At 42.0% G+C, this 25,213-nt stretch overlaps 11 non-coding genes across 11 annotated transcripts; all 11 read right to left on the bottom strand.

Annotated features, from left to right (window-relative positions):
* Positions 1-1,840: 1,840 nt before the first annotated feature.
* On the bottom strand, positions 1,841-1,912 carry trnap-ugg (transfer RNA proline (anticodon UGG)). The gene has a single exon. It is a non-coding gene; the product is annotated as a tRNA-Pro (tRNA).
* A 10,056-nt stretch (positions 1,913-11,968) lies between these two features.
* trnal-uaa (transfer RNA leucine (anticodon UAA)) lies at positions 11,969-12,051 on the bottom strand. Its single transcript has one exon. It is a non-coding gene; the product is annotated as a tRNA-Leu (tRNA).
* A 4,614-nt stretch (positions 12,052-16,665) lies between these two features.
* trnap-ugg (transfer RNA proline (anticodon UGG)) lies at positions 16,666-16,737 on the bottom strand. Its single transcript has one exon. It is a non-coding gene; the product is annotated as a tRNA-Pro (tRNA).
* Positions 16,738-17,525: 788 nt separating this feature from the next.
* Positions 17,526-17,597, bottom strand: trnap-ugg (transfer RNA proline (anticodon UGG)). The gene has a single exon. It is a non-coding gene; the product is annotated as a tRNA-Pro (tRNA).
* A 788-nt stretch (positions 17,598-18,385) lies between these two features.
* Positions 18,386-18,457, bottom strand: trnap-ugg (transfer RNA proline (anticodon UGG)). Its single transcript has one exon. It is a non-coding gene; the product is annotated as a tRNA-Pro (tRNA).
* Positions 18,458-19,245: 788 nt separating this feature from the next.
* trnap-ugg (transfer RNA proline (anticodon UGG)) lies at positions 19,246-19,317 on the bottom strand. The gene has a single exon. It is a non-coding gene; the product is annotated as a tRNA-Pro (tRNA).
* A 788-nt stretch (positions 19,318-20,105) lies between these two features.
* trnap-ugg (transfer RNA proline (anticodon UGG)) lies at positions 20,106-20,177 on the bottom strand. The gene has a single exon. It is a non-coding gene; the product is annotated as a tRNA-Pro (tRNA).
* A 788-nt stretch (positions 20,178-20,965) lies between these two features.
* trnap-ugg (transfer RNA proline (anticodon UGG)) lies at positions 20,966-21,037 on the bottom strand. Its single transcript has one exon. It is a non-coding gene; the product is annotated as a tRNA-Pro (tRNA).
* Positions 21,038-21,825: 788 nt separating this feature from the next.
* trnap-ugg (transfer RNA proline (anticodon UGG)) lies at positions 21,826-21,899 on the bottom strand. The gene has a single exon. It is a non-coding gene; the product is annotated as a tRNA-Pro (tRNA).
* Positions 21,900-22,685: 786 nt separating this feature from the next.
* Positions 22,686-22,757, bottom strand: trnap-ugg (transfer RNA proline (anticodon UGG)). The gene has a single exon. It is a non-coding gene; the product is annotated as a tRNA-Pro (tRNA).
* A 1,649-nt stretch (positions 22,758-24,406) lies between these two features.
* On the bottom strand, positions 24,407-24,478 carry trnap-ugg (transfer RNA proline (anticodon UGG)). The gene has a single exon. It is a non-coding gene; the product is annotated as a tRNA-Pro (tRNA).
* Positions 24,479-25,213: the final 735 nt, after the last annotated feature.

Raw genomic sequence — 25,213 nt, forward strand, 5'->3', positions numbered from 1 at the left:
ATTTAACAAGTTTCCTAAACTCTTAACACAGTTAGCACAACATCCGTCTTTGTAGGCTATGCAATTACCACATTTCTTGTTGCTATGATACAAAATGCATACAATTAACAACAATTTAAAATGCTTGAACTTCTTTTACACACAAGCTCAACCAAGACCAAAACAATGTAATTTTACAGTCAAATCGACAAATGCTTTCATACTGTATGTCAGAACAGATAGCATCATGTTCTAAACATAACTTATATAGGCTAAAGTCAAAGTGAACAGCTGTTCATATTGTGAATTGAAACACAAATATATTTCCTGCATTTTATTCCATTGCCAATTAGAAACAGCTTATTGCAGTTATGCAAATACATAAATCACAGCTGATTCCCATCTAGGAACCACAGTCAGGTGTTGAGGTTTTTCGAGAAAGAAAGAAAGAAAGAAAGAAAGAAAGAAAGAATGAAAATGCCTGCACGTTCCCCAGCCTCTCTGTATGATAGCCCGTGGATTATGACATGGTCAATGATAGTAGCTCTTATTTGATCAGCTACCCTAGCTCTGGTCCTTCTTTGAGCGCCACCACACATTCTAACTCCTCTCCCTCTACCTTGCCCCACTCCTCTCAATTGTCCTTGTTCCACTCCTCTCAATTGTCCTGGTACTCATCTTCCTCTCCTTCGTGCAGGCATTTTCTTTCTTTCTTTCTTTCTTTCTTTCTTTCTTTCTTTATATTGTTCCTTTTCCACACAAGATCAGCCCAAAGAGTCCTCTTTTAGAACATATGATCATGTGATTGGAAAAACCTCAACACCTGACTGTGGTTCCTACATGGGAATCAGCTGTGATTTATATATTTGCATAACTGCAATAAGCTGTTTCTAATTGGCAATGGAATAAAATGCAGGGAATATATTTGTGTTTCAATTCACAATATGAACAACTGTTCACTTTGACTTTAGCCTATGTAAGTTATGTTTAGAACATGATGTTATCTGTTCTGACATACAGTGTGAAAGCATTTGTCAATTTGACTGTAAAATTACATTGTTTTGGTCTTGGTTGAGCTTGTGTGTAAAAGAAGTTCAAGCATTTTAAATTGGTGTTAACTGTATGCATTTTGTATCATAGCAACAAGAAATGTGGTAATTGTATAGCCTACATAGACGGATGTTGTGCTAACTGTGTTAAGAGTTTAGGGAACTTGTTAAATGTATTGCAAAACCTGTCATAGCGATTGTAAAAAACTGTAAGCTCTGTGACATGTGCATGTGTGATCCTACACATGCAAGGTAAAGTATCCAGGATTTGAACCCGGGACCTCAAGAGGCACAGAAATGTTCAATTTAGTAAAAGTGCAAGGAGCAAGACTGCTGATCAATGCTGAATGGTCATTGAAGATTACAATCAATAACGGAAAGCATTTAAAATACTTTGGCAGAAATTCTTCTTTAGACTTTCTTGCTGTCGTACATTGTGAATGTTGGTCAATGTCTATTGCTATGCTGTATTGTGCTCATTAGCATTTTTCGTTCTTTAAACATTTTTGTATATATCCATTCAACAACGTCTTTGCAAATGTTAAAGTTCACTTGAAACAAAAGCAAAAATTGGTCAATTGAGAATTTTGCAATTTTGGGTGGAGGGAGAATCAGGATGAGCTCAAATGGCCATAAGTTAGGCTGCATTGCATTCTAGGATCTGTTGTAATATAATTTTGAACTTGCCAATCTCTCTTATGGTCACAAATTGTAGTGCTTCAACAATTCTCGCATAAACACAGAAGTCAGCCTGGTTTGGAGCACCTGCCGTGCAAGGCAAGGAACCCAGTTTGGTTCCTATCACAGCACGTGGGCTCGTCCGGGATTTGAACCCGGGACCTCTCACACCCAAAGCGAGAATCTTACCCCTAGACCAACGAGCCCCCGATAGGGGCTCGGGTTACGCACTGCCTGGGATGCAGCTCAGAGTCCTTTTAATTCTATATATTTACATGGCGCCATTAAATTCCACTGTGAAATTTCCGTATGAATTCTGTTGCGCAAAGACAAAAGTTTTCTATATGACAATCAGAAATTCATACTTTAAGCGACAGCAGGATCTCAGCGTTTCTTAAATCGTTAATGGGTTTGATTTGCTGTCTTATAAAGACCATTGGTAATGCAAGAGGCACAGAAATGTTCAATTTAGTAAATGTGCAAGGAGCAAGACTGCTGTTTAATGCTGAATGGTCACTGAAGATTACAATCAATAATAGAAAGTATTTAAAATATCTTGGCAGAAATTCTGTTTTAGACCTTCTTGCTGTCGTGCATTGCAAATATTAAGCAAGTTTGCTCTTTTATGGTCAATGTCTATTGCTATGCTGTATTGTGCTCATTAGCATTTTTCATTCTTTAAACATTTTTGTATATATCCCTTCAACAACGTCTTTGGAAATGTAAAAGTTGACTTGAAACAAAAGCAAAAATTCGTCAATTGAGAATTTTGCCATTTTGGGTGGAGGCAGAATCAGGATGAGCTCAAATGGCCATAAGTTAGGCTGCATTGCATACTAGCATCGGTCGTAATATAATTTTGAATTTTGCAATCTCTCTTATGGTCACAAATTGTAGTGCTTCAACAATTCTCGCATAAACACTGAAGTCAGCCTGGTTTGGAGCACCTGCCATGCAAGGCAAGGAACGCAGTTTGGTTCCTATCACAGCACGTGGGCTCGTCTGGGATTTGAACCCGGGATCTCTCGCACCCAAAGTGAGAATCATACCCCTCGACCAACGAGCCCCCGATATGGGCATGGGTTACGCACTGCCTGGGATGCAGCTCAGAGTCCTTTTAATTCTATATATTTACATGGCGCCATTAAATTCCACTGTGAAATTTCCGTATAAATTCTGTTGCGCAAAGACAAAAGTTTTCTATATGACAATCAGAAATTCATACTTTAAGCGACAGCAGGATCTCAGCGTTTCTTAAATCGTTAATGGGTTTGATTTGCTGTCTTATAAAGACCATTGGTAATGCAAGAGGCACAGAAATGTTCAATTTAGTAAAAGTGCAAGGAGCAAGACTGCTGTTTAATGCTGAATGGTCATTGAAGATTACAATCAATAATAGAAAGTATTTAAAATATCTTGCCAGAAATTCTGTTTTAGACCTTCTTGCTGTCGTGCATTGCACATCTTAAGCAAGATTGCTCTTTTATGGTCAATGTCTATTGCTATACTGTATTGTGCTCATTAGCATTTTTCATTCTTTAAACATTTTTGTATATATCCCTTCAACAACGTCTTTGGAAATGTAAAAGTTGACTTGAAACAAAAGCAAGAATTGGTCAATTGGGAATTTTGCCATTTTTGGTGGAGGCAGAATCAGGATGAGCTCAAATGGCCATATGTTAGGCTGCATTGCATACTAGCATCGGTCGTAATATAGTTTTGAACTTGGCAATCTCTCTTATGGTCACAAATTGTAGTGCTTCAACAATTCTCGCATAAACACAGAAGTCAGCCTGGTTTGGAGCACCTGCCGTGCAAGGCAAGGAACCCAGTTTGGTTCCTATCACAGCACATAGGCTCGTCCGGGATTTGAAGCCAGGACGTCGCGCACCCAAAGCGAGAATCATACCCCTAGACCAACGAGCCCCCGATATGGGCTTGGGTTACGCACTGCCTGGGATGCAGCTCAGAGTCCTTTTAATTCTATATATTTACATGGCGCCATTAAATTCCACTGTGAAATTTCCGTATGAATTCTGTTGCGCAAAGACAAAAGTTTTCTATATGGCAATCACAAATTCATACTAGAGAGAGAGATGGAATACCCGTACACTCTGGCTAAATGTGAATTCCCCGTGGGGCACCCTGAAATCATTCATTCAAATTTTAAGCCTCTGAATGAATACTTTGGCCTGATCAAAGCCACGGTCAACACCCCCCGCGAGCTGTTTTTCCCCGTCCTACCCAGCAGACTGCCAAATGGGAAACTAGTGTTTACCCTCTGCAGGACATGCGCGATCGAGAACAGACAGGAGGGGGCCTGCGGGCATTCCGACGCAGAGCGGGAGCTGACAGGCGTCTGGGTCTCAGCGGAGGTCAATCTGGCTTTAGAGAGGGGCTATTCGGTCGTGAAGGTGCACGAAGTGTGGCATTTTCCCCAGACCAGCGGGGAGCTGTTTAGAGATTACATTAAAACCTTTCTCAAAGTGAAGCAGCAGGCTTCGGGCTACCCCGACGACGCGACCGATGACGAGGGTCGCAGGGGGTACATAAAAAACTCGAGCGTGAGGGGATCGAATTGGAGCCCGATAAGATAGTGTCTAACGAGGGGAAGAGGCAGGTGTCCAAACTTCTGCTTAACTCCCTGTGGGGTAAACTGGCGCAGAGGAGCAACATGCTCCAGACATGCTTAGTGTCTGACCCGGGGGAGTTTTTTAATTTTTTCTGCTCGGACCTGTATGAGATTTCCAGCTTCGCGTTTGTCAACGACGAGGTCGCCCTCATCCGCTGGCGTTACAAGTCTTCCTACAAAGTGCCGCCGGGAAAGACTAACATATTCATAGCCTGTCAAACTACCGCGTGGGGCCGGTTGACGCTTTACAAAGAACTGGAAAAATTGGGGCGGAGGGTGCTGTATCACGACACCGACAGCATCGTGTACATAAGCAGGCCTGGTGAATATGAGCCGACCTTAGGCAATTACCTGGGCGAGCTGACGTCCGAATTAGCCCCAGACGAATACATTGCTTCGTGGGGTGCGCTGGGACCAAAAAGTTACTGTTACCGACTCAACAACGGGAAAACACAAATGAAATGTAAGGGTATAACTCTAAATTACGAAACCTGTCAAAAGGTAAACTTTGACAGTATGATCGGATTGATTGAAAACTACATCGGAGGCTGTAGGAATAACCCCACTATAATGACGCACTACAACAAAATCGAACGCGACATGAAAAGTTTTCGCCTGTTTAATAGGCCTCTAGATAAAAAGGTCAGGGTCGTCTACGACAAACGCAGATTGCTGACTAGCGGGGAAACTCAACCTTTTGGTTACTGAAATGTAAAACTAGCAGCATGGTCTTTAAAAACCTGTTAAAGTTTTTTCAAACATGTTCATTTGTTTTAAACTGAAAAGTTTTTCCAAAGATGTTTTTTAAAAATCAAAGATGTTCAACTGTTTTAAAATGTTCATAGTAAGATGTTTTTTAAAAATCAAAGATGTACAAATGTTTTAAACTGAAAAGTTTTTCCAAAGATGTGCAAATGTTTTAAACTGAAAAGTTTTTCTAAAGATGTTTTTTTTAATCAAAGATGTACAAATGTTTTAAACTGAAAAGTTTTTCTAAAGTTGTTTTTAAAATGTAACTTGTGTATGTTTTTATTTTCAAACTTGTGTACTGAAATGTGTTGTACATTTATCACAAGAGTTTCCATTAATACTTTCACCCACGCACTCTGTGTCTGTGAAAGCTGACACCCCTGCAGCACCAGTTTGCACGTGTGTGCGTGTGTGTGTGTGTGTGTCTGCGCGCGGAAAGATTTAAAAGATTAGGGCAGTATTTTCCGTTTCATCAGTTTTTTTTTGCAAGACGATGGGTAGCGGCGTGAGAGAGGTGGACTTTGATCACCGTTTAGAATTGCCGTTTACGGCTATAATCACAGGGGCGAGTTCTTCGGGGAAAACCTATTTCACTAAAGAAATGCTTTTAAATCAGAGTCACTGTTTCATAGGGGCCCCCGTTAAAAAAATTGTGTGGTGTTTCGCTTTCCATCAGCCGCTGTATGATGAACTGCGCGATCGGATCACCGAAATTGAATTTATACAAGGGCTTCCTAAAAGCTGGGAGGACGAGGAACGCTTCCCCTCAGGCTCCTTGATAATCATCGATGATTTGATGGACAGCGCGTCCGAAAACAAACTCGTGGCAGAAGCTTTCACGAGGTTCAGACATCACCGTCAAATCTCAGTCATCTACCTGGTGCAGAACGTATTTCACCAGGGCAAGTACAGCAGGACTATAGCCCTAAATACTATTTATTATTGTCTGTTTAAGAATGTGCGAGACAGAATGCAAATCAAAGTTTTAGCTCAGCAAATGTTTCCTTGGCAGAAAAAGTTTTTTCTAGACGCTTATCAAGAGGCCACAGGGCCACCGCACGGTTATTTATTGGTCGATTTGAGAGCCACATGCCCAGAAGAGTTCCGACTCAGGACCGGATTATTACCGGGGTCTCTACCCGTCGTCTTTCTACCGGCGAGCCATTGATTTATCACTACTACTAAGCTATGTCCGAACATCTCAGGAAACACCTGCCGACCCTTAAAGTTTTACAGAGGACGAGGGGGATGAAACGTAAAAAGATTCTTACGGCTGACCCATCTAATGACATAATTTTGGCTCTCTCCGAAATCTGTCTCAATCTCATAAGAGGCCGTATACCTTCAACCGTAGCTCAATTTAAAAAGCTGAAGAAACAGAAAAGACTGATTAAACTTTTCGCCTGTAAGAAAAACAGCGTCGCTAGGAAACGCAAGGCAGTGCTTCAAAGAGGAGGATTCTTATTGCCGCTCTTATCAGTGGCTCTGCCATTCATCACAAGCCTGTTTGCCGGTAAGATGGCTAATTAGCTTTTTCCACCATGAGCGACGTGAAAAAAATGTTTATGCTGAACCCCCAACAACTCCGTACGCTGACCCAGAGGGTGACCCCACATACCATCGGCGAATCGGCCCAGGGCGAACTTGAAAACCAGATGCACGGTTTAATAAATCAGCCGGGTATGAATTTGCATGAAAAAGTAAAGAGATACAATCAATTGCTACAAAGGTATCTGAATCTAGTCCGAAAAGAGGAAAATCAGGGGCGAGAAATTGTCCTTACCGAGCGGAAAGAAAAAATGGACGAGGAGGAGGAGGGGAGACGGCCTGACAGCGGCGGCGCGACTAGGGACAAATCTGTACAGGAAGTTGTCCAGCAAGTGGCGCCCAGGGCTAGAAAGAACGTGGGGTACATCATGCAGGAACTGCTGGATTCCGACGGGGCGGTACGTTGGCCTCAGTCGGGTGAACTCATCATCAGAGATAGACCCATTAAAGGTTCCCATATTTTAGATTTGATGAAAACTTTATCGCAGCCTAAATCCCAGACCGTCGAATATCCTAAAGGCTGGGAACCCTTTTTAAACGTGATATCCGAATTAAACATACCCCTCACGAGCGTGGGTAACATCCAAGCTAGGAAAGCCCTAAGCCATCTTAAAGATTACGGCAGAAGGGGTCCCCCGCCACCCTCCTCCCCTTTCTAGCTCGGGAGACGTAGAAAACGTATTGCGGACGACTCACCACCCCCGCTCGCGGGAACCCCTCACATGCCGCGCGATTCCTCCCCCGAATATCGTTTATGGCCTATAAAGGGTACTCCTTATGCTCCGTGGATAGATTACAGCGATTAAGTGTTTTATATATGTGTGGGGAAAAATTAAAACGCCTGTAACGCGCTGGTTAATAAAATGATAAATTTATTGAATAAAAGGTGTCACGTTTTTATTTTTTCCCCAACATTAATCTAACATTTTTTTTATTTTTTTTACCCCAACATTAATCTAACATAACAATTTTTTTTTTACCCCAACATTAATCTAACAACCATAATTATTTTTTTATTTTATTTTTTTACCCCAACATTAATCTAACAACCATAACAATCTTTAAATAGTTTTAAGGAACATACATTTTGCGGCTTTGAAAGTTTATTGACGTTAACACGGTTAATACACTTGTAATATTTCTTGATAAACTCGGATACTAGAGCATCGTTTTTCCTCAAGTCGTCAGAGTACAACATCATAGTCTCTTGAAATGAAAGTCCCTTGAAACGGTGGTAGAAGAAAAAGGCGACGTGGGCCCCGCACGTGGAAGAAAAGTCGTATTGAACTTGACGCGTGTTATACCTTATTTCGGTAGCGTGCCTCCCCAAGAAACGCATGAATCCTGCATGAATCTCTATCCTGGTGGGTAATAAATCGCTAGGCCACACGCCTCCAAAAGCTTCCCCCACCAGGGAGCGTAAAAGGCATTCCAGCTGGTGAGTGTTCATGATGGTGACGACGATTAAAAGTCCACTAAAACCTGTCTCTTGGCGTTTACTTCAATCACGCTGTCGAAGCAGGCGTAGACGATGAGACTCATGGTTCGAGGTAGCGGGGCTCTGAACCTTAAATCCAGACGGCACGTGCCGCTGACGACGGGTGACAGGGCACCGTCGTCCAGCTCGTCGTCTCGGGAGAGATTGAGAGCAAATAGCGAGTATCCGTTTTCAAAATCCTCACGGTTAATGCCTAAGGGCGAATCCCTTAAATGCCTGTTTGTAGCCAGGACAAGGTTGTAAAACTCTCTGACCGACTGCCTCGCGTTAAAATCGGGCTGGAACGGTTTGCTGGGTATGTGACGGCCGTTGACGGAGAGGCTCAGAAATTCCAGGTCACAATGCTGAAACCTGAACGGGTTTCTGTTTCGCGTGCCCACAAACGCGGCGTGGTCCACAATCCCCAAAACGATGTAGCGCGGTAAGTTGCCCAGGAAGAGGTTGTCCTGCGGGCAGACCCGCAATTGTACGGGGAGCGTATAATTTTTAACGACTACCCTGCTTATAGGGTACAGGGTGTTTGCTTTCATGAGAGCGGCCGAGTGACCCAGTGACACCGCCGGGGAGACCTCCACTTTTTTCACAAACAGGCTGGCCCTCAGTATTTTCAGCTCATAATCGGTGTCATTTCTACACATGAGACTAAAGTCGCTTTTAGCCTTTACAAACTTTAAGCGTATATCCACGTTGTTTAACAGCATTCGTTCGCTGAAAAAAATATCAGCGTGTATCGGTCCCATCAGAGAGAATTCCCGAGAGTTTCTACAGAAGGCGGCTCGCTTCTGCAACCCCACGTTAGGGCCCTGCGCGGAGACGTCCACGCTATCCAAGTCGACTCCGACGTCTTTGTACCAGAGCCCTGCCGAAAACTGACTCTCTAGCGTATCCGTAGAAAAATTGAGCAGGGTCTCTATGAATGACCTATAGGGGTGCGTGGCCGAGGAAGAACTGATCAGGACGTCGTTCAGACTCACATCCAGCTGGGAGAATATGCAGTTTAGCGGGTACTGTATAATACCACAGGGGTCGACGTCAACCAGGGGGGCTCCATCGGCCCTAACGATCCTGAGCCTTAGATATAGCAGTGTAGAGTTGAGGTCCAGATAGAAATTGCCCGACCCCGGTATTAGGAAATCCAAAACATCCTGATCGGTAATGGAATTTAATGGATTGATTTCTACATAATTGGTCTGATCTATGGATAATTGCGTCATAGGGGCCGTAAACAAATCCAATTCAGATTTGGTGCATTCGGCCGAGAGGCGGTGAGCTAGAGCCATTCTTGATTATGCGGCGTTTTCTCTCTCTCTCTTAAAATATGTCCCCGGGGGGTTTCTTGTTTCTCTTAGCTGGTCGAGACTTGGGAATCCTGATGGCTCTGCCAGGTTTTTTTTTTTTACGACTTTCCTGAAGGGCTCTCGTTCTACTCCCCCTCCTCCGAGACAGGAATAGCAGACCCGACCCTTCCTGCTTGGGGTCAGCTGTGTTTGTAAAACGGCCACAGAGCTGGCGAGATCCGAACCTATTCCTTTGACCGCCGATTTCAATTGAGGTTTCGCTATATCGACCCCACGCTTAAAAAAGGGTAAAACAAATCTAAAAGCCCTACTGAGCATGGAGCCCAACCCACGCCCGTACATCACGGGGCTCCCCGCAAAACCGGGGAGCCCATGTCCCGCCTGACTGGTGTAATACGTAATAAATCTCTGAGGATTGTGGTACGCCATTGTTTTCTTTTTTTTTTTAAACGGGGCGAAAGTGTAGCTTGACGATCGTTTTTCCGTAGGAGAAATTAATCAGAGTATTCTGATCGTTCTTTATCTCAATATGCAAATTCTGTAGGCTCTGCTTGTTCACAGGTACGTAGTGCAGCTTGTGCAACGGCAAAGTGACTACGTGGCCGAACACACCGTCTATTTTAATGGTTCTGAAAAGCGGGACTACAAATTCCCCCACGTGCTGCGATTCCACGATGTTACAGTAGACGTACATATTGTAGAATCCCGCGTGAATGTCGACCGGGTAGGGTGAGGTCGACCAGCTAGCTCCTACTCCTAGGTTATACCACTGACCCGGCTCAAAGCCCAGCATGTAGGCCAGAGTAGGTTTAAATTGGATCTTGTATTTCTGGTTTCCCGTTATATTAACCCTTCGCGTAATCTCGCTGTATTAGAAGGAAACTTCGGTACCTAATTTTTTTAACGTAGCGTTGATTTCTGTCACAATCTGTTTCACAGATTCATAATAGCCGACTTTAATTTTCCGAGGAAAAAGGAAAGGCAGATCCACTAAAGGATCGGCCTCTCTCTTTGCCTCCACCTCCGTATCCCGCAATTCAAAACTATTTTCCAGGTATGCGATATTTCGCCACGTGTAACAATACATGATTTCAGCCAGCGCTACCTCGTAAGGCCCCCGTAGCTCTATAGGTCGCGATAACATCACAGTGTAATTGGAACTCTGGTTATCGGGGAAGATGGAGAGACAAGAGTTTGACGGCAGCGTGAGGTAAAAAGAGGGGCGATCCTCCATTTTTTTTCTTCCTCTTTTCTTTTAAAAAATTAAACCTGTATCAAGTCCGACCGCGGTATCCACGAATCGAACCTCGAGGGCCAACCCTGCCAATGTACTAAGATCCACTTTTTCCCCTTCTTGTCGGTCTTTGAGCCTATAACCTTCTCGACCTTGAACGCGCGTCTCGGAGATATTTTGATTTTCTGCAGCTCCGCTTCGTAGAATGTCCCCTCGAGTATTTCACCGCGCACGTCCCTCAATTTATACACCGGCGGGGATCTGGGTACACGTTCGCATATGACAAAGTACTTGTCCGTAAATGTCTGCTCGTACTTTTTGTCAAATATCTGACTGTGCTTGGAGACTCTCACAGTGTCCCCTATGTTAAACTTAAAACGTGGGCGTGTGCTTTGTTTTTTCAGAGGGCCGTATAGATTATCAAATACTAGATGAGCATTATCGAGCGTGACCTCGGAAGGTTTCATTTTAATAGCGCTGTGAAATGACTGGTTGTACCCCTTTAATAGATCGTCCAACACGTCCACATATCGCCGAGTGTTTTTAGCCGTAAAGTACCTGTACATCCTTTCTTTTAACGTTCGATTAAATCTCTCTACGACGGAAGCTTTAAGTTCACTAGCCGTAGTGAAATGGGTGATTTTATGAGTTTTTAAAAGTTTCTGAAAAGTCCCATTTAAAAACTCCTTACCGGCATCCGTCTGTAGCTTGAGGGGGACGCCCCCCTCGGTTAAAATAGAATCAAAGGCCTCCTTTACAGCTTCCCCAGTCTTGTTTCTTATAGGACGCGCGTAGGCTTTTTTAGAAAAAACATCAATCACCGTAAGGAGGTATTTTAACCCCTCGTTGTATTTGGCCAGCCCTTGCATGTCGCATAAATCGGCCTGCCACTGATACATGGCTCTCGGTACAAACACTCTGTTCCTAGGGAAATTCTTTTTAACCGGTTTATGTAAAGTATAACTGTCTTGCATAGACAGCCAGTCTCTGATGTCATGACTACTCACTTTTCCCCCCACCCCTCTCTTCAGTCTGGAGAAACCCCCGTATGACCCCGGCTGGCTGGGGTCATAGTACGAACGGCTCAAGACGCGAGCTGTAGTCTTGGCAACAGACATGCTTCACACACAGTGAGTGGGAGAGAGCGGCGAAGTGCCGTTTTATAGCTGTCTGTGGAGGGGGGGATGTTAACAGACTGAGTGAACATCAGTGAAATTCTGTTTTTTTTTTCTGTATTTAACCCATATTGTGTAGAGTTTGTGTATTATTTAATATTGTGTATTATTATTTTACAAAAGAGTTTAGCTGGGGTGGGGATCGAACCCACGCGGACATATGTCCATTGGATCTTAAGTCCAACGCCTTAACCACTCGGCCACCCTGCTCAACATATTTGTCTATTATTTACAAAGACACTGGTATTCAAGTTTTAAATTTTTTTTATTATTATTATAATTATTATTATTTTTTTTTATTAGTATATAATTAGTGAAAGATATATATTTTAAAAATGTTAGTATACAATTCGTGAAAGTTACATTTTAAAAATGCAGGTATACAATTCGTGAAAGATACATTTAAAAAATGCTGGTATACAATTTGTGAAAGATACATTTAAAAAATGCTGGTATACAATTTGTGAAAGATACATTTAAAAAATGCTGGTATACAATTTGTGAAAGATACATTTTTAAGATATATTTAAAAAATACTGGTATACAATTTGTGAAAGATACATTTAAAAAATGCTGGTATACAATTTGTGAAAGATACATTTAAAAAATGCTGGTATACAATTTGTGAAAGATACATTTTTAAGATATATTTAAAAAATACTGGTATACAATTTGTGAAAGATACATTTTTAAGATATATTTAAAAAATACTGGTATACAATTTGTGAAAGATACATTTAAAAAATGCTGGTATACAATTTGTGAAAGATACATTTAAAAAATGCTGGTATACAATTTGTGAAAGATACATTTAAAAAATGCTGGTATACAATTTGTGAAAGATACATTTTTAAGATATATTTAAAAAATACTGGTATACAATTTGTGAAAGATACATTTAAAAAATGCTGGTATACAATTTGTGAAAGATACATTTAAAAAATGCTGGTATACAATTTGTGAAAGATACATTTAAAAAATGCTGGTATACAATTTGTGAAAGATACATTTTTAAGATATATTTAAAAAATACTGGTATACAATTAGTGAAAGATATATATATTTTAAAAATGCAGGTATACAATTAGTTACACCCGTGACAGTTGTTGAGGAAGATTAGCGATGTCACATGCATTAAGGTGGATATAGTGGCTTTTTCAACGATACATGTATGCAGAGTAGAAAGCAACTGATTAACATCGATAGGCTGGTTATCATGAAATTTATAGGCAACTACATCTACTATTAAAGCGTAAAATACAAAAATGTGATTACAGTCAAATTCATTGTCGGGAATACAAGATAGACAGGCGCGTATGAGACTTTCGGGGGATTGTCTTTCTCCCTCTGCCATCAGCTGAGTAAGTAAATCCATCCCCCGCTGATAATTTTCTCCGACTTGAGCAATCTCAAATAACACTCTATGAAAGCAGCAACAAGCATGATCATCCCTATCCCCACAATCGCTTTTCTTGTTTTTATCAATAGCATGCATCAACAGTGGACTAACTTTTTCTAAAAAAACATTTAACATAAACCGCCGTAAGAGTCTCCCGATACCGTTCCCCATCACAAGATGCTTTTGTTTTACTCTCAGGCCTCCCAACGAGTCAGAAATTCTTCTTCCAGGATCTGCTTAAGGGCGGGGTTCTGTTCAAACAGATCTTGTTCCAGTCGACTGATTTCCAGCATGCCGTCGCGGGCCTCACGCAGATCGTACAGGATAGCTTCCACTGCCCCCTCCAACCTGCCAACGGCCACTCCGATGCCCAGGGTCGACAGAACGTGGGTCAAGGCGGGTGTCAGCCGGTCGGTCCAGAGGTCACGCAACACAGAGTCAAAGTGTATGTAAAAGTAATTTCTACCTGGGGGAAACACACAAGGGTGTTGCCTCTGACTGGGGTGGCCCACTTCACAACCGTAGCAGTTTCTCTCTTGATGTTTCCTGATGACTGAGGCTAAAAGGCCCACTATCATAGCCTTAATACAAGCCAGCATCCCACGGCAGAGAGCCGGTCTGGAGAGAAGCGTGCAGATCTCAGGCGCCGGAGAGTCCTCTCCAGGATCAGAGGCCGGTGTTGATGGAGGGGACGGAGAGAGCTCCCCGGCGTCAGAGGCTGGTGTTGGTGGGAGTTCCCCAGGATCAGAGGCCTGTGTTGCAGTTGTAGCCTCATTGTCCCCGCTTTCGTCGTCGGAGAACACACTGTTGCTATAATTTGCTGATGCTGCCATGATGTTGTTGATGTTTGTGAAAGGGGTTGTAACGGAGTCCACTTTATATAGCGACGGTGGGTGAGGGGGAGAGGGGTGGGGGTGATCCTTACGGCGTAGGTTTTTTCAACTCTTGCATCTCCTTACGCCCCCGACTCTCCTTAAACATCGCTTGGAAGTAACCGGACTTTTCTTTAATCACCTGCATCCAAATCACAAACGGTATCAGCAGCCCAAAACAGTCGCATTTAGGCCGCTGCCATATATTCAGCATTCTCTTGTCCAGCTCCCTGGTCGCGTCCCACTTCATAAAGGTGCTACGTTGTTTACGAGCATCTCTATAGTACATCTCCATTCTTCCCTTGTCCACCTGAATGTCCGGGTCGGGGGTCTCCTCCATCAACGGAGCAACGACAGTCTTCAAGTTTCCCCATTCCGTTTCAGAAAAAAACACCTGATAAGGGCCGTCTTTCGTGGGGTCTGGGCCGTCTCCGATGACCTGAAAGACGCGCAGATCCTCCGCAGCGTTGTCAAAGAGGCAGACCAGTTTATCCCCGTTGGGCAGCTCCCAGGTAGCTCTCGGGTCTTCCGACGGGCACATCATAGGTACCCGTCTACTTGCCGTATCAATCGTCCTAGGAGCCCCCGGAGGCTGCATAACGATCTCCTGCTCCTGCTGAGTCTTAGAAGGTGAGGCTGAATCTTTCATTTCGGGAGTGCTGGACATGTCTGTATTTTTTTAAGAATTAGTGTTCCCCATACATCGCAAAGCTCCATATATTCCCCGCTGGTGGGGGCGTGGTACGGGTGATAAGGCCTGGCGCCTCTACCCTAGGAGGAAAAGGCCCCCCCCCCTCCCCGCTCGCCGAGGGTCTCCCCAGGTGCAGTCATATCGTTTCTCTGTTAACCCATATCTGTACTGTCATGTATGAAAAACAGGATTTACTGGGAGCCAAGGTATCCAACTTGATGTATGGCCCGAGTCGTTAGAGACGACCTTCAAAAGTATGGCCCCATACGCTGATGTAATACGCTTGCGTGTCTTTACTAGATTATTTAATTGCAATTAACCAGGTGCACTCATATCTGTACTTGTGCGAGGTCATATACGGAAAACAAAGCTTCAAACTGATTTTACTGGGGGGTGCATGTATGGCCCAACTCGTTAGAGACGGCCTTCAAAAGTGTGGCACCATACGCTGATGTAATACAAACGCCTGCGTGAGGAAGAAACACACATACATTGTCAAAACTACCGCCAAGCATTTTTATTGGACGACAGACCCTCCACCTCCTCCTCCTCTCATTCTTTGCTCCAACTTTATCATTTTCTCCCAGAGTCTCAGTCTCTCAGAGTTTCTCACAGACTCGCGCAGGGGCACGGCTCTCAGCTCTCCAGCATCAGACTCGCGCCGCGGCACGGCTCTCAGCTCTCCGGCATCGCTCTCTCCGAGGATTATCCAAGCCCGCGGGGACCTTAGCGCAGTACCGCACCAGACACAGGGTTCTAAGGCCTTTGCTGATTCTCCAAAGCCCGGGACCTTACCGCGGTACCGTAACACCAGACACGCCGTACGCTCACGCTCCATCAGGTAACCCACCCCCGCTCAGCCACGGCTGTGCCCGACAAAATAATAACTTATTAAAATAACACACACACTCATAAGCACTCTCCTCAATATAGCACTCTCCTCAATATAATAAAAAAATAAAATAATAATTAAATAAATCAGTTAAAATAAATAATTTATAATAATAATAAATAATAATTTATAATAATAATAAATAATAATTTAAAATAATAAATAATAATTTAAAATAAATAATAAATAATTTAATAAATAAATAAATAATAAATACAACTCCCGTGACGTCACATCGTACCACCACAACCAAGCCCCGCCTACACAAGCCCCGCCCACAAGTGACCTTTTGACCCGACCTGTCAATTTGATGGAACCGGTATTCCATCTCTCTCTCATACTTTAAGCGACAGCAGGATCTCAGCGTTTCTTAAATCGTTAATGGGTTTGATTTGCTGTCTTATAAAGACCATTGGTAATGCAAGAGGCACAGAAATGTTCAATTTAGTAAAAGTGCAAGGAGCAAGACTGCTGTTTAATGCTGAATGGTCATTGAAGATTACAATCAATAATAGAAAGTATTTAAAATATCTTGCCAGAAATTCTGTTTTAGACCTTCTTGCTGTCGTGCATTGCACATCTTAAGCAAGATTGCTCTTTTATGGTCAATGTCTATTGCTATGCTGTATTGTGCTCATTAGCATTTTTCATTCTTTAAACATTTTTGTATATATCCCTTCAACAACATCTTTGGAAATGTAAAAGTTGACTTGAAACAAAAGCAAGAATTGGTCAATTGGGAATTTTGCCATTTTGGGTGGAGGCAGAATCAGGATGAGCTCAAATGGCCATAAGTTAGGCTGCATTGCATACTAGCATCGGTCGTAATATAATTTTGAACTTGGCAATCTCTCTTATGGTCACAAATTGTAGTGCTTCAACAATTCTCGCATAAACACAGAAGTCAGCCTGGTTTGGAGCACCTGCCGTGCAAGGCATGGAACCCAGTTTGGTTCCTATCACAGCACGTGGGCTCGTCCGGGATTTGAACCCGGGACCTCTCGCACCCAAAGCGAGAATCATACCCCTAGACCAACGAGCCCCCGATATAGGCTTGGGTTACGCACTGCCTGGGATGCAGCTCAGAGTCCTTTTAATTCTATATATTTACATGGCGCCATTAAATTCCACTGTGAAATTTCCGCATGAATTCTGTTGCGCAAACACAAAAGTTTTCTATATGGCAATCAGAAATTCATACTTTAAGCGACAGCAGGATCTCAGCGTTTCTTAAATCGTTAATGGGTTTGATTTGCTGTCTTATAAAGACCATTGGTAATGCAAGAGGCACAGAAATGTTCAATTTAGTAAAAGTGCAAGGAGCAAGACTGCTGTTTAATGCTGAATGGTCATTGAAGATTACAATCAATAATAGAAAGTATTTAAAATATCTTGGCAGAAATTCTGTTTTAGACCTTCTTGCTGTCGTGCATTGCACATCTTAAGCAAGATTGCTCTTTTATGGTCAATGTCTATTGCTATGCTGTATTGTGCTCATTAGCATTTTTCATTCTTTAAACATTTTTGTATATATCCTTTCAACAACATCTTTGGAAATGTAAAAGTTGACTTGAAACAAAAGCAAGAATTGGTCAATTGGGAATTTTGCCATTTTGGGTGGAGGCAGAATCAGGATGAGCTCAAATGGCCATAAGTTAGGCTGCATTGCATACTAGCATCGGTCGTAATATAATTTTGAACTTGGCAATCTCTCTTATGGTCACAAATTGTAGTGCTTCAACAATTCTCGCACAAACACAGAAGTCAGCCTGGTTCGGAGCACCTGCCGTGCAAGGCAAGGAACCCAGTTTGGTTCCTATCACAGCACGTGGGCTCGTCCGGGATTTGAACCCGGGACCTCTTGCACCCAAAGCGAGAATCATACCCCTAGACCAACGAGCCCCCGATTTGGTTTTGGGTTACGCACTGCCTGGGATGCAGCTCAGAGTCCTTTTATTTCTATATATTTACATGGCGCCATTAAATTCCACTGTGAAATTTCCACATGAATTCTGTTGCGCAAACACGAAAGTTTTCTATATGGCAATCAGAAATTCATACTTTAAGCGACAGCAGGATCTCAGCATTTCTTAAATCGTTAATGGGTTTGATTTGCTGTCTTATAAAGACCATTGGTAATGCAAGAGGCACAGAAATGTTCAATTTAGTAAAAGTGCAAGGAGCAAGACTGCTGTTTAATGCTGAATGGTCATTGAAGATTACAATCAATAATAGAAAGTATTTAAAATATCTTGGCAGAAATTCTGTTTTAGACCTTCTTGCTGTCGTGCATTGCACATCTTAAGCAAGATTGCTCTTTTATGGTCAATGTCTATTGCTATGCTGTATTGTGCTCATTAGCATTTTTCATTCTTTAAACATTTTTGTATATATCCCTTCAACAACATCTTTGGAAATGTAAAAGTTGACTTGAAACAAAAGCAAGAATTGGTCAATTGGGAATTTTGCCATTTTGGGTGGAGGCAGAATCAGGATGAGCTCAAATGGCCATAAGTTAGGCTGCATTGCATACTAGCATCGGTCGTAATATAATTTTGAACTTGGCAATCTCTCTTATGGTCACAAATTGTAGTGCTTCAACAATTCTCGCATAAACACAGAAGTCAGCCTGGTTCGGAGCACCTGCCGTGCAAGGCATGGAACCCAGTTTGGTTCCTATAACAGCACGTGGGCTCGTCCGGGATTTGAACCCGGGACCTCTCGCACCCAAAGCGAGAATCATACCCCTAGACCAACGAGCCCCCGATATAGGCTAGGGTTACGCACTGCCTGGGATGCAGCTCAGAGTCCTTTTAATTCTATATATTTACATGGCGCCATTAAATTCCACTGTGAAATTTCCGCATGAATTCTGTTGCGCAAACACAAAAGTTTTCTATATGGCAATCAGAAATTCATACTTTAAGCGACAGCAGGATCTCAGCGTTTCTTAAATCGTTAATGGGTTTGATTTGCTGTCTTATAAAGACCATTGGTAATGCAAGAGGCACAGAAATGTTCAATTTAGTAAAAGTGCAAGGAGCAAGACTGCTGTTTAATGCTGAATGGTCATTGAAGATTACAATCAATAATAGAAAGTATTTAAAATATCTTGGCAGAAATTCTGTTTTAGACCTTCTTGCTGTCGTGCATTGCACATCTTAAGCAAGATTGCTCTTTTATGGTCAATGCCTATTGCTATGCTGTATTGTGCTCATTAGCATTTTTCATTCTTTAAACATTTTTGTATATATCCCTTCAACAACGTCTTTGGAAATGTAAAAGTTGACTTGAAACAAAAGCAAAAATTGGTCAATTGGGAATTTTGCCATTTTGGGTGGAGGCAGAATCAGGATGAGCTCAAATGGCCATAAGTTAGGCTGCATTGCATACTAGCATCGGTCGTAATATAATTTTGAACTTGGCAATCTCTCTTATGGTCACAAATTGTAGTGCTTCAACAATTCTCGCACAAACACAGAAGTCAGCCTGGTTCGGAGCACCTGCCGTGCAAGGCAAGGAACCCAGTTTGGTTCCTATCACAGCACGTGGGCTCGTCCGGGATTTGAACCCGGGACCTCTCGCACCCAAAGCGAGAATCATACCCCTAGACCAACGAGCCCCCGATTTGGTTTTGGGTTACGCACTGCCTGGGATGCAGCTCAGAGTCCTTTTATTTCTATATATTTACATGGCGCCATTAAATTCCACTGTGAAATTTCCACATGAATTCTGTTGCGCAAACACGAAAGTTTTCTATATGGCAATCAGAAATTCATACTTTAAGCGACAGCAGGATCTCAGCATTTCTTAAATCGTTAATGGGTTTGATTTGCTGTCTTATAAAGACCATTGGTAATGCAAGAGGCACAGAAATGTTCAATTTAGTAAAAGTGCAAGGAGCAAGACTGCTGTTTAATGCTGAATGGTCATTGAAGATTACAATCAATAATAGAAAGTATTTAAAATATCTTGGCAGAAATTCTGTTTTAGACCTTCTTGCTGTCGTGCATTGCACATCTTAAGCAAGATTGCTCTTTTATGGTCAATGTCTATTGCTATGCTGTATTGTGCTCATTAGCATTTTTCATTCTTTAAACATTTTTGTATATATCCCTTCAACAACATCTTTGGAAATGTAAAAGTTGACTTGAAACAAAAGCAAGAATTGGTCAATTGGGAATTTTGCCATTTTGGGTGGAGGCAGAATCAGGATGAGCTCAAATGGCCATAAGTTAGGCTGCATTGCATACTAGCATCGGTCGTAATATAATTTTGAACTTGGCAATCTCTCTTATGGTCACAAATTGTAGTGCTTCAACAATTCTCGCATAAACACAGAAGTCAGCCTGGTTTGGAGCACCTGCCGTGCAAGGCATGGAACCCAGTTTGTTTCCTATCACAGCACGTGGGCTCGTCCGGGATTTGAACCCGGGACCTCTCGCACCCAAAGCAAGAATCATACCCCTAGACCAACGAGCCCCCGATATAGGCTAGGGTTACGCACTGCCTGGGATGCAGCTCAGAGTCCTTTTAATTCTATATATTTACATGGCGCCATTAAATTCCACTGTGAAATTTCCGCATGAATTCTGTTGCGCAAACACAAAAGTTTTCTATATGGCAATCAGAAATTCATACTTTAAGCGACAGCAGGATCTCAGCGTTTCTTAAATCGTTAATGGGTTTGATTTGCTGTCTTATAAAGACCATTGGTAATGCAAGAGGCACAGAAATGTTCAATTTAGTAAAAGTGCAAGGAGCAAGACTGCTGTTTAATGCTGAATGGTCATTGAAGATTACAATCAATAATAGAAAGTATTTAAAATATCTTGGCAGAAATTCTGTTTTAGACCTTCTTGCTGTCGTGCATTGCACATCTTAAGCAAGATTGCTCTTTTATGGTCAATGCCTATTGCTATGCTGTATTGTGCTCATTAGCATTTTTCATTCTTTAAACATTTTTGTATATATCCCTTCAACAACGTCTTTGGAAATGTAAAAGTTGACTTGAAACAAAAGCAAAAATTGGTCAATTGGGAATTTTGCCATTTTGGGTGGAGGCAGAATCAGGATGAGCTCAAATGGCCATAAGTTAGGCTGCATTGCATACTAGCATCGGTCGTAATATAATTTTGAACTTGGCAATCTCTCTTATGGTCACAAATTGTAGTGCTTCAACAATTCTCGCACAAACACAGAAGTCAGCCTGGTTCGGAGCACCTGCCGTGCAAGGCAAGGAACCCAGTTTGGTTCCTATCACAGCACGTGGGCTCGTCCGGGATTTGAACCCGGGACCTCTCGCACCCAAAGCGAGAATCATACCCCTAGACCAACGAGCCCCCGATATGGTTTTGGGTTACGCACTGCCTGGGATGCAGCTCAGAGTCCTTTTAATTCTATATATTTACATGGCGCCATTAAATTCCACTGTGAAATTTCCGTATGAATTCTGTTGCGCAAAGACAAAAGTTTTCTATATGACAATCAGAAATTCATACTTTAAGCGACAGCAGGATCTCAGCGTTTCTTAAATCGTTAATGGGTTTGATTTGCTGTCTTATAAAGACCATTGGTAATGCAAGAGGCACAGAAATGTTCAATTAAGTAAAAGTGCAAGGAGCAAGACTGCTGTTTAATGCTGAATGGTCATTGAAGATTACAATCAATAATAGAAAGTATTTAAAATATCTTGCCAGAAATTCTGTTTTAGACCTTCTTGCTGTCGTGCATTGCACATCTTAAGCAAGATTGCTCTTTTATGGTCAATGTCTATTGCTATGCTGTATTGTGCTCATTCGCATTTTTCATTCTTTAAACATTTTTGTATATATCCCTTCAACAACGTCTTTGGAAATGTAAAAGTTGACTTGAAACAAAAGCAAAAATTGGTCAATTGGGAATTTTGCCATTTTGGGTGGATGCAGAATCAGGATGAGCTCAAATGGCCATAAGTTAGGCTGCATTGCATACTAGCATCGGTCGTAATATAATTTTGAACTTGGCAATCTCTCTTATGGTCACAAATTGTAGTGCTTCAACAATTCTCGCATAAACACAGAAGTCAGCCTGGTTTGGAGCACCTGCCGTGCAAGGCAAGGAACCCAGTTTGGTGCCTATCACAGCGCGTGGGCTCGTCCGGGATTTGAACCCGGGACCTCTCGCACCCAAAGCGAGAATCATACCCCTAGACCAACGAGCGCCCGATATGGTTTTGGGTCACGCACTGCCTGGGATGCAGCTCAGAGTCCTTTTAATTCTATATATTTACATGGCGCCATTAAATTCCACTGTGAAATTTCCGTATGAATTCTGTTGCGCAAAGACAAAAGTTTTCTATATGACAATCAGAAATTCATACTTTAAGCGACAGCAGGATCTCAGCGTTTCTTAAATCGTTAATGGGTTTGATTTGCTGTCTTATAAAGACCATTGGTAATGCAAGAGGCACAGAAATGTTCAATTAAGTAAAAGTGCAAGGAGCAAGACTGCTGTTTAATGCTGAATGGTCATTGAAGATTACAATCAATAATAGAAAGTATTTAAAATATCTTGCCAGAAATTCTGTTTTAGACCTTCTTGCTGTCGTGCATTGCACATCTTAAGCAAGATTGCTCTTTTATGGTCAATGTCTATTGCTATGCTGTATTGTGCTCATTAGCATTTTTCATTCTTTAAACATTTTTGTATATATCCCTTCAACAACGTCTTTGGAAATGTAAAAGTTGACTTGAAACAAAAGCAAAAATTGGTCAATTGGGAATTTTGCCATTTTGGGTGGATGCAGAATCAGGATGAGCTCAAATGGCCATAAGTTAGGCTGCATTGCATACTAGCATCGGTCGTAATATAACTTTGAACTTGGCAATCTCTCTTATGGTCACAAATTGTAATGCTTCAACAATTCTCGCATAAACACAGAAGTCAGCCTGGTTTGGAGCACCTGCCGTGCAAGGCAAGGAACCCAGTTTGGTGCCTATCACAGCACGTGGGCTCGTCCGGGATTTGAACCCGGGACCTCTCGCACCCAAAGCGAGAATCATACCCCTAGACCAACGAGCCCCCGATATGGTTTTGGGTTACACACTGCCTGGGATACAGCTCAGAGTCCTTTTAATTCTATATATTTACATGGCGCCATTAAATTCCACTGTGAAATTTCCGTATGAATTCTGTTGCGCAAAGACAAAAGTTTTCTATATGACAATCAGAAATTCATACTTTAAGCGACAGCAGGATCTCAGCATTTCTTAAATCGTTAATGGGTTTGATTTGCTGTCTTATAAAGACCATTGGTAATGCAAGAGGCACAGAAATGTTCAATTTAGTAAAAGTGCAAGGAGCAAGACTGCTGTTTAATGCTGAATGGTCATTGAAGATTACAATCAATAATAGAAAGTATTTAAAATATCTTGGCAGAAATTCTGTTTTAGACCTTCTTGCTGTCGCGCATTGCACATCTTAAGCAAGATTGCTCTTTTATGGTCAATGTCTATTGCTATGCTGTATTGTGCTCATTAGCATTTTTCATTCTTTAAACATTTTTGTATATATCCCTTCAACAACGTCTTTGGAAATGTAAAAGTTGACTTGAAACAAAAGCAAAAATTGGTCAATTGGGAATTTTGCCATTTTGGGTGGAGGCAGAATCAGGATGAGCTCAAATGGCCATAAGTTAGGCTGCATTGCATACTAGCATCGGTCGTAATATAATTTTGAACTTGGAAATCTCTCTTATGGTCACAAATTGTAGTGCTTCAACAATTCTCGCACAAACACAGAAGTCAGCCTGGTTCGGAGCACCTGCCGTGCAAGGCAAGGAACCCAGTTTGGTTCCTATCACAGCACGTGGGCTCGTCCGGGATTTGAACCCGGGACCTCTCGCACCCAAAGCGAGAATAATACCCCTAGACCAATGAGTCCCCGATATGGGCTTGGGTTACGCACTGCCTGGGATGCAGCTCAGAGTCATTTTAATTCTATATATTTACATGGCGCCATTAAATTCCACTGTGAAATTTCCGTATGAATTCTGTTGCGCGAAGACAAAAGTTTTCTATATGGCAATCAGAAATTCATACTTTAAGCGACAGCAGGATCTCAGCGTTTCTTAAATCGTTAATGGGTTTGATTTGCTGTCTTATAAAGACCATTGGTAATGCAAGAGGCACAGAAATGTTCAATTTAGTAAATGTGCAAGGAGCAAGACTGCTGTTTAATGCTGAATGGTCACTGAAGATTACAATCAATAATAGAAAGTATTTAAAATATCTTGGCAGAAATTCTGTTTTAGACCTTCTTGCTGTCGTGCATTGCAAATATTAAGCAAGTTTGCTCTTTTATGGTCAATGTCTATTGCTATGCTGTATTGTGCTCATTAGCATTTTTCATTCTTTAAACATTTTTGTATATATCCCTTTCAACAACGTCTTTGGAAATATAAAAGTTGACTTGAAACAAAAGCAAAAATTGGTCAATTGAGAATTTTGCCATTTTGGGTGGAGGCAGAATCAGGATGAGCTCAAATGGCCATAAGTTAGGCTGCATTGCATACTAGCATCGGTCGTAATATAATTTTGAACTTAGCAATCTCTCTTATGGTCACAAATTGTAGTGCTTCAACAATTCTCGCATAAACACAGAAGTCAGCCTGGTTTGGAGCACCTGCCGTGCAAGGCAAGGAACCCAGTTTGGTGCCTATCACAGCACGTGGGCTCGTCCGGGATTTGAACCCGGGACCTCTCGCACCCAAAGCGAGAATCATACCCCTAGACCAACGAGCCCCCGATATGGTTTTGGGTTACGCACTGCCTGGGATACAGCTCAGAGTCCTTTTAATTCTATATATTTACATGGCGCCATTAAATTCCACTGTGAAATTTCCGTATGAATTCTGTTGCGCAAAGACAAAAGTTTTCTATATGACAATCAGAAATTCATACTTTAAGCGACAGCAGGATCTCAGCATTTCTTAAATCGTTAATGGGTTTGATTTGCTGTCTTATAAAGACCATTGGTAATGCAAGAGGCACAGAAATGTTCAATTTAGTAAAAGTGCAAGGAGCAAGACTGCTGTTTAATGCTGAATGGTCATTGAAGATTACAATCAATAATAGAAAGTATTTAAAATATCTTGGCAGAAATTCTGTTTTAGACCTCCTTGCTGTCGTGCATTGCAAATATTAAGCAAGTTTGCTCTTTAATGTCAATGTCTATTGCTATGCTGTATTGTGCTCATTAGCATTTTTCATTCTTTAAACATTTTTGTATATATCCCTTCAACAACGTCTTTGGAAATGTAAAAGTTTACTTGAAACAAAAGCAAAAATTGGTCAATTGGGAATTTTGCCATTTTGGGTGGAGGCAGAATCAGGATGAGCTCAAATGGCCATAAGTTAGGCTGCATTGCATACTAGCATCGGTCGTAATATAACTTTGAACTTGGCAATCTCTCTTATGGTCACAAATTGTAGTGCTTCAACAATTCTCGCATAAACACAGAAGTCAGCCTGGTTTGG

This window comes from Brienomyrus brachyistius, unplaced genomic scaffold (genome assembly GCF_023856365.1).
Source record: "Brienomyrus brachyistius isolate T26 unplaced genomic scaffold, BBRACH_0.4 scaffold55, whole genome shotgun sequence".
NCBI lineage: Eukaryota > Metazoa > Chordata > Actinopteri > Osteoglossiformes > Mormyridae > Brienomyrus > Brienomyrus brachyistius.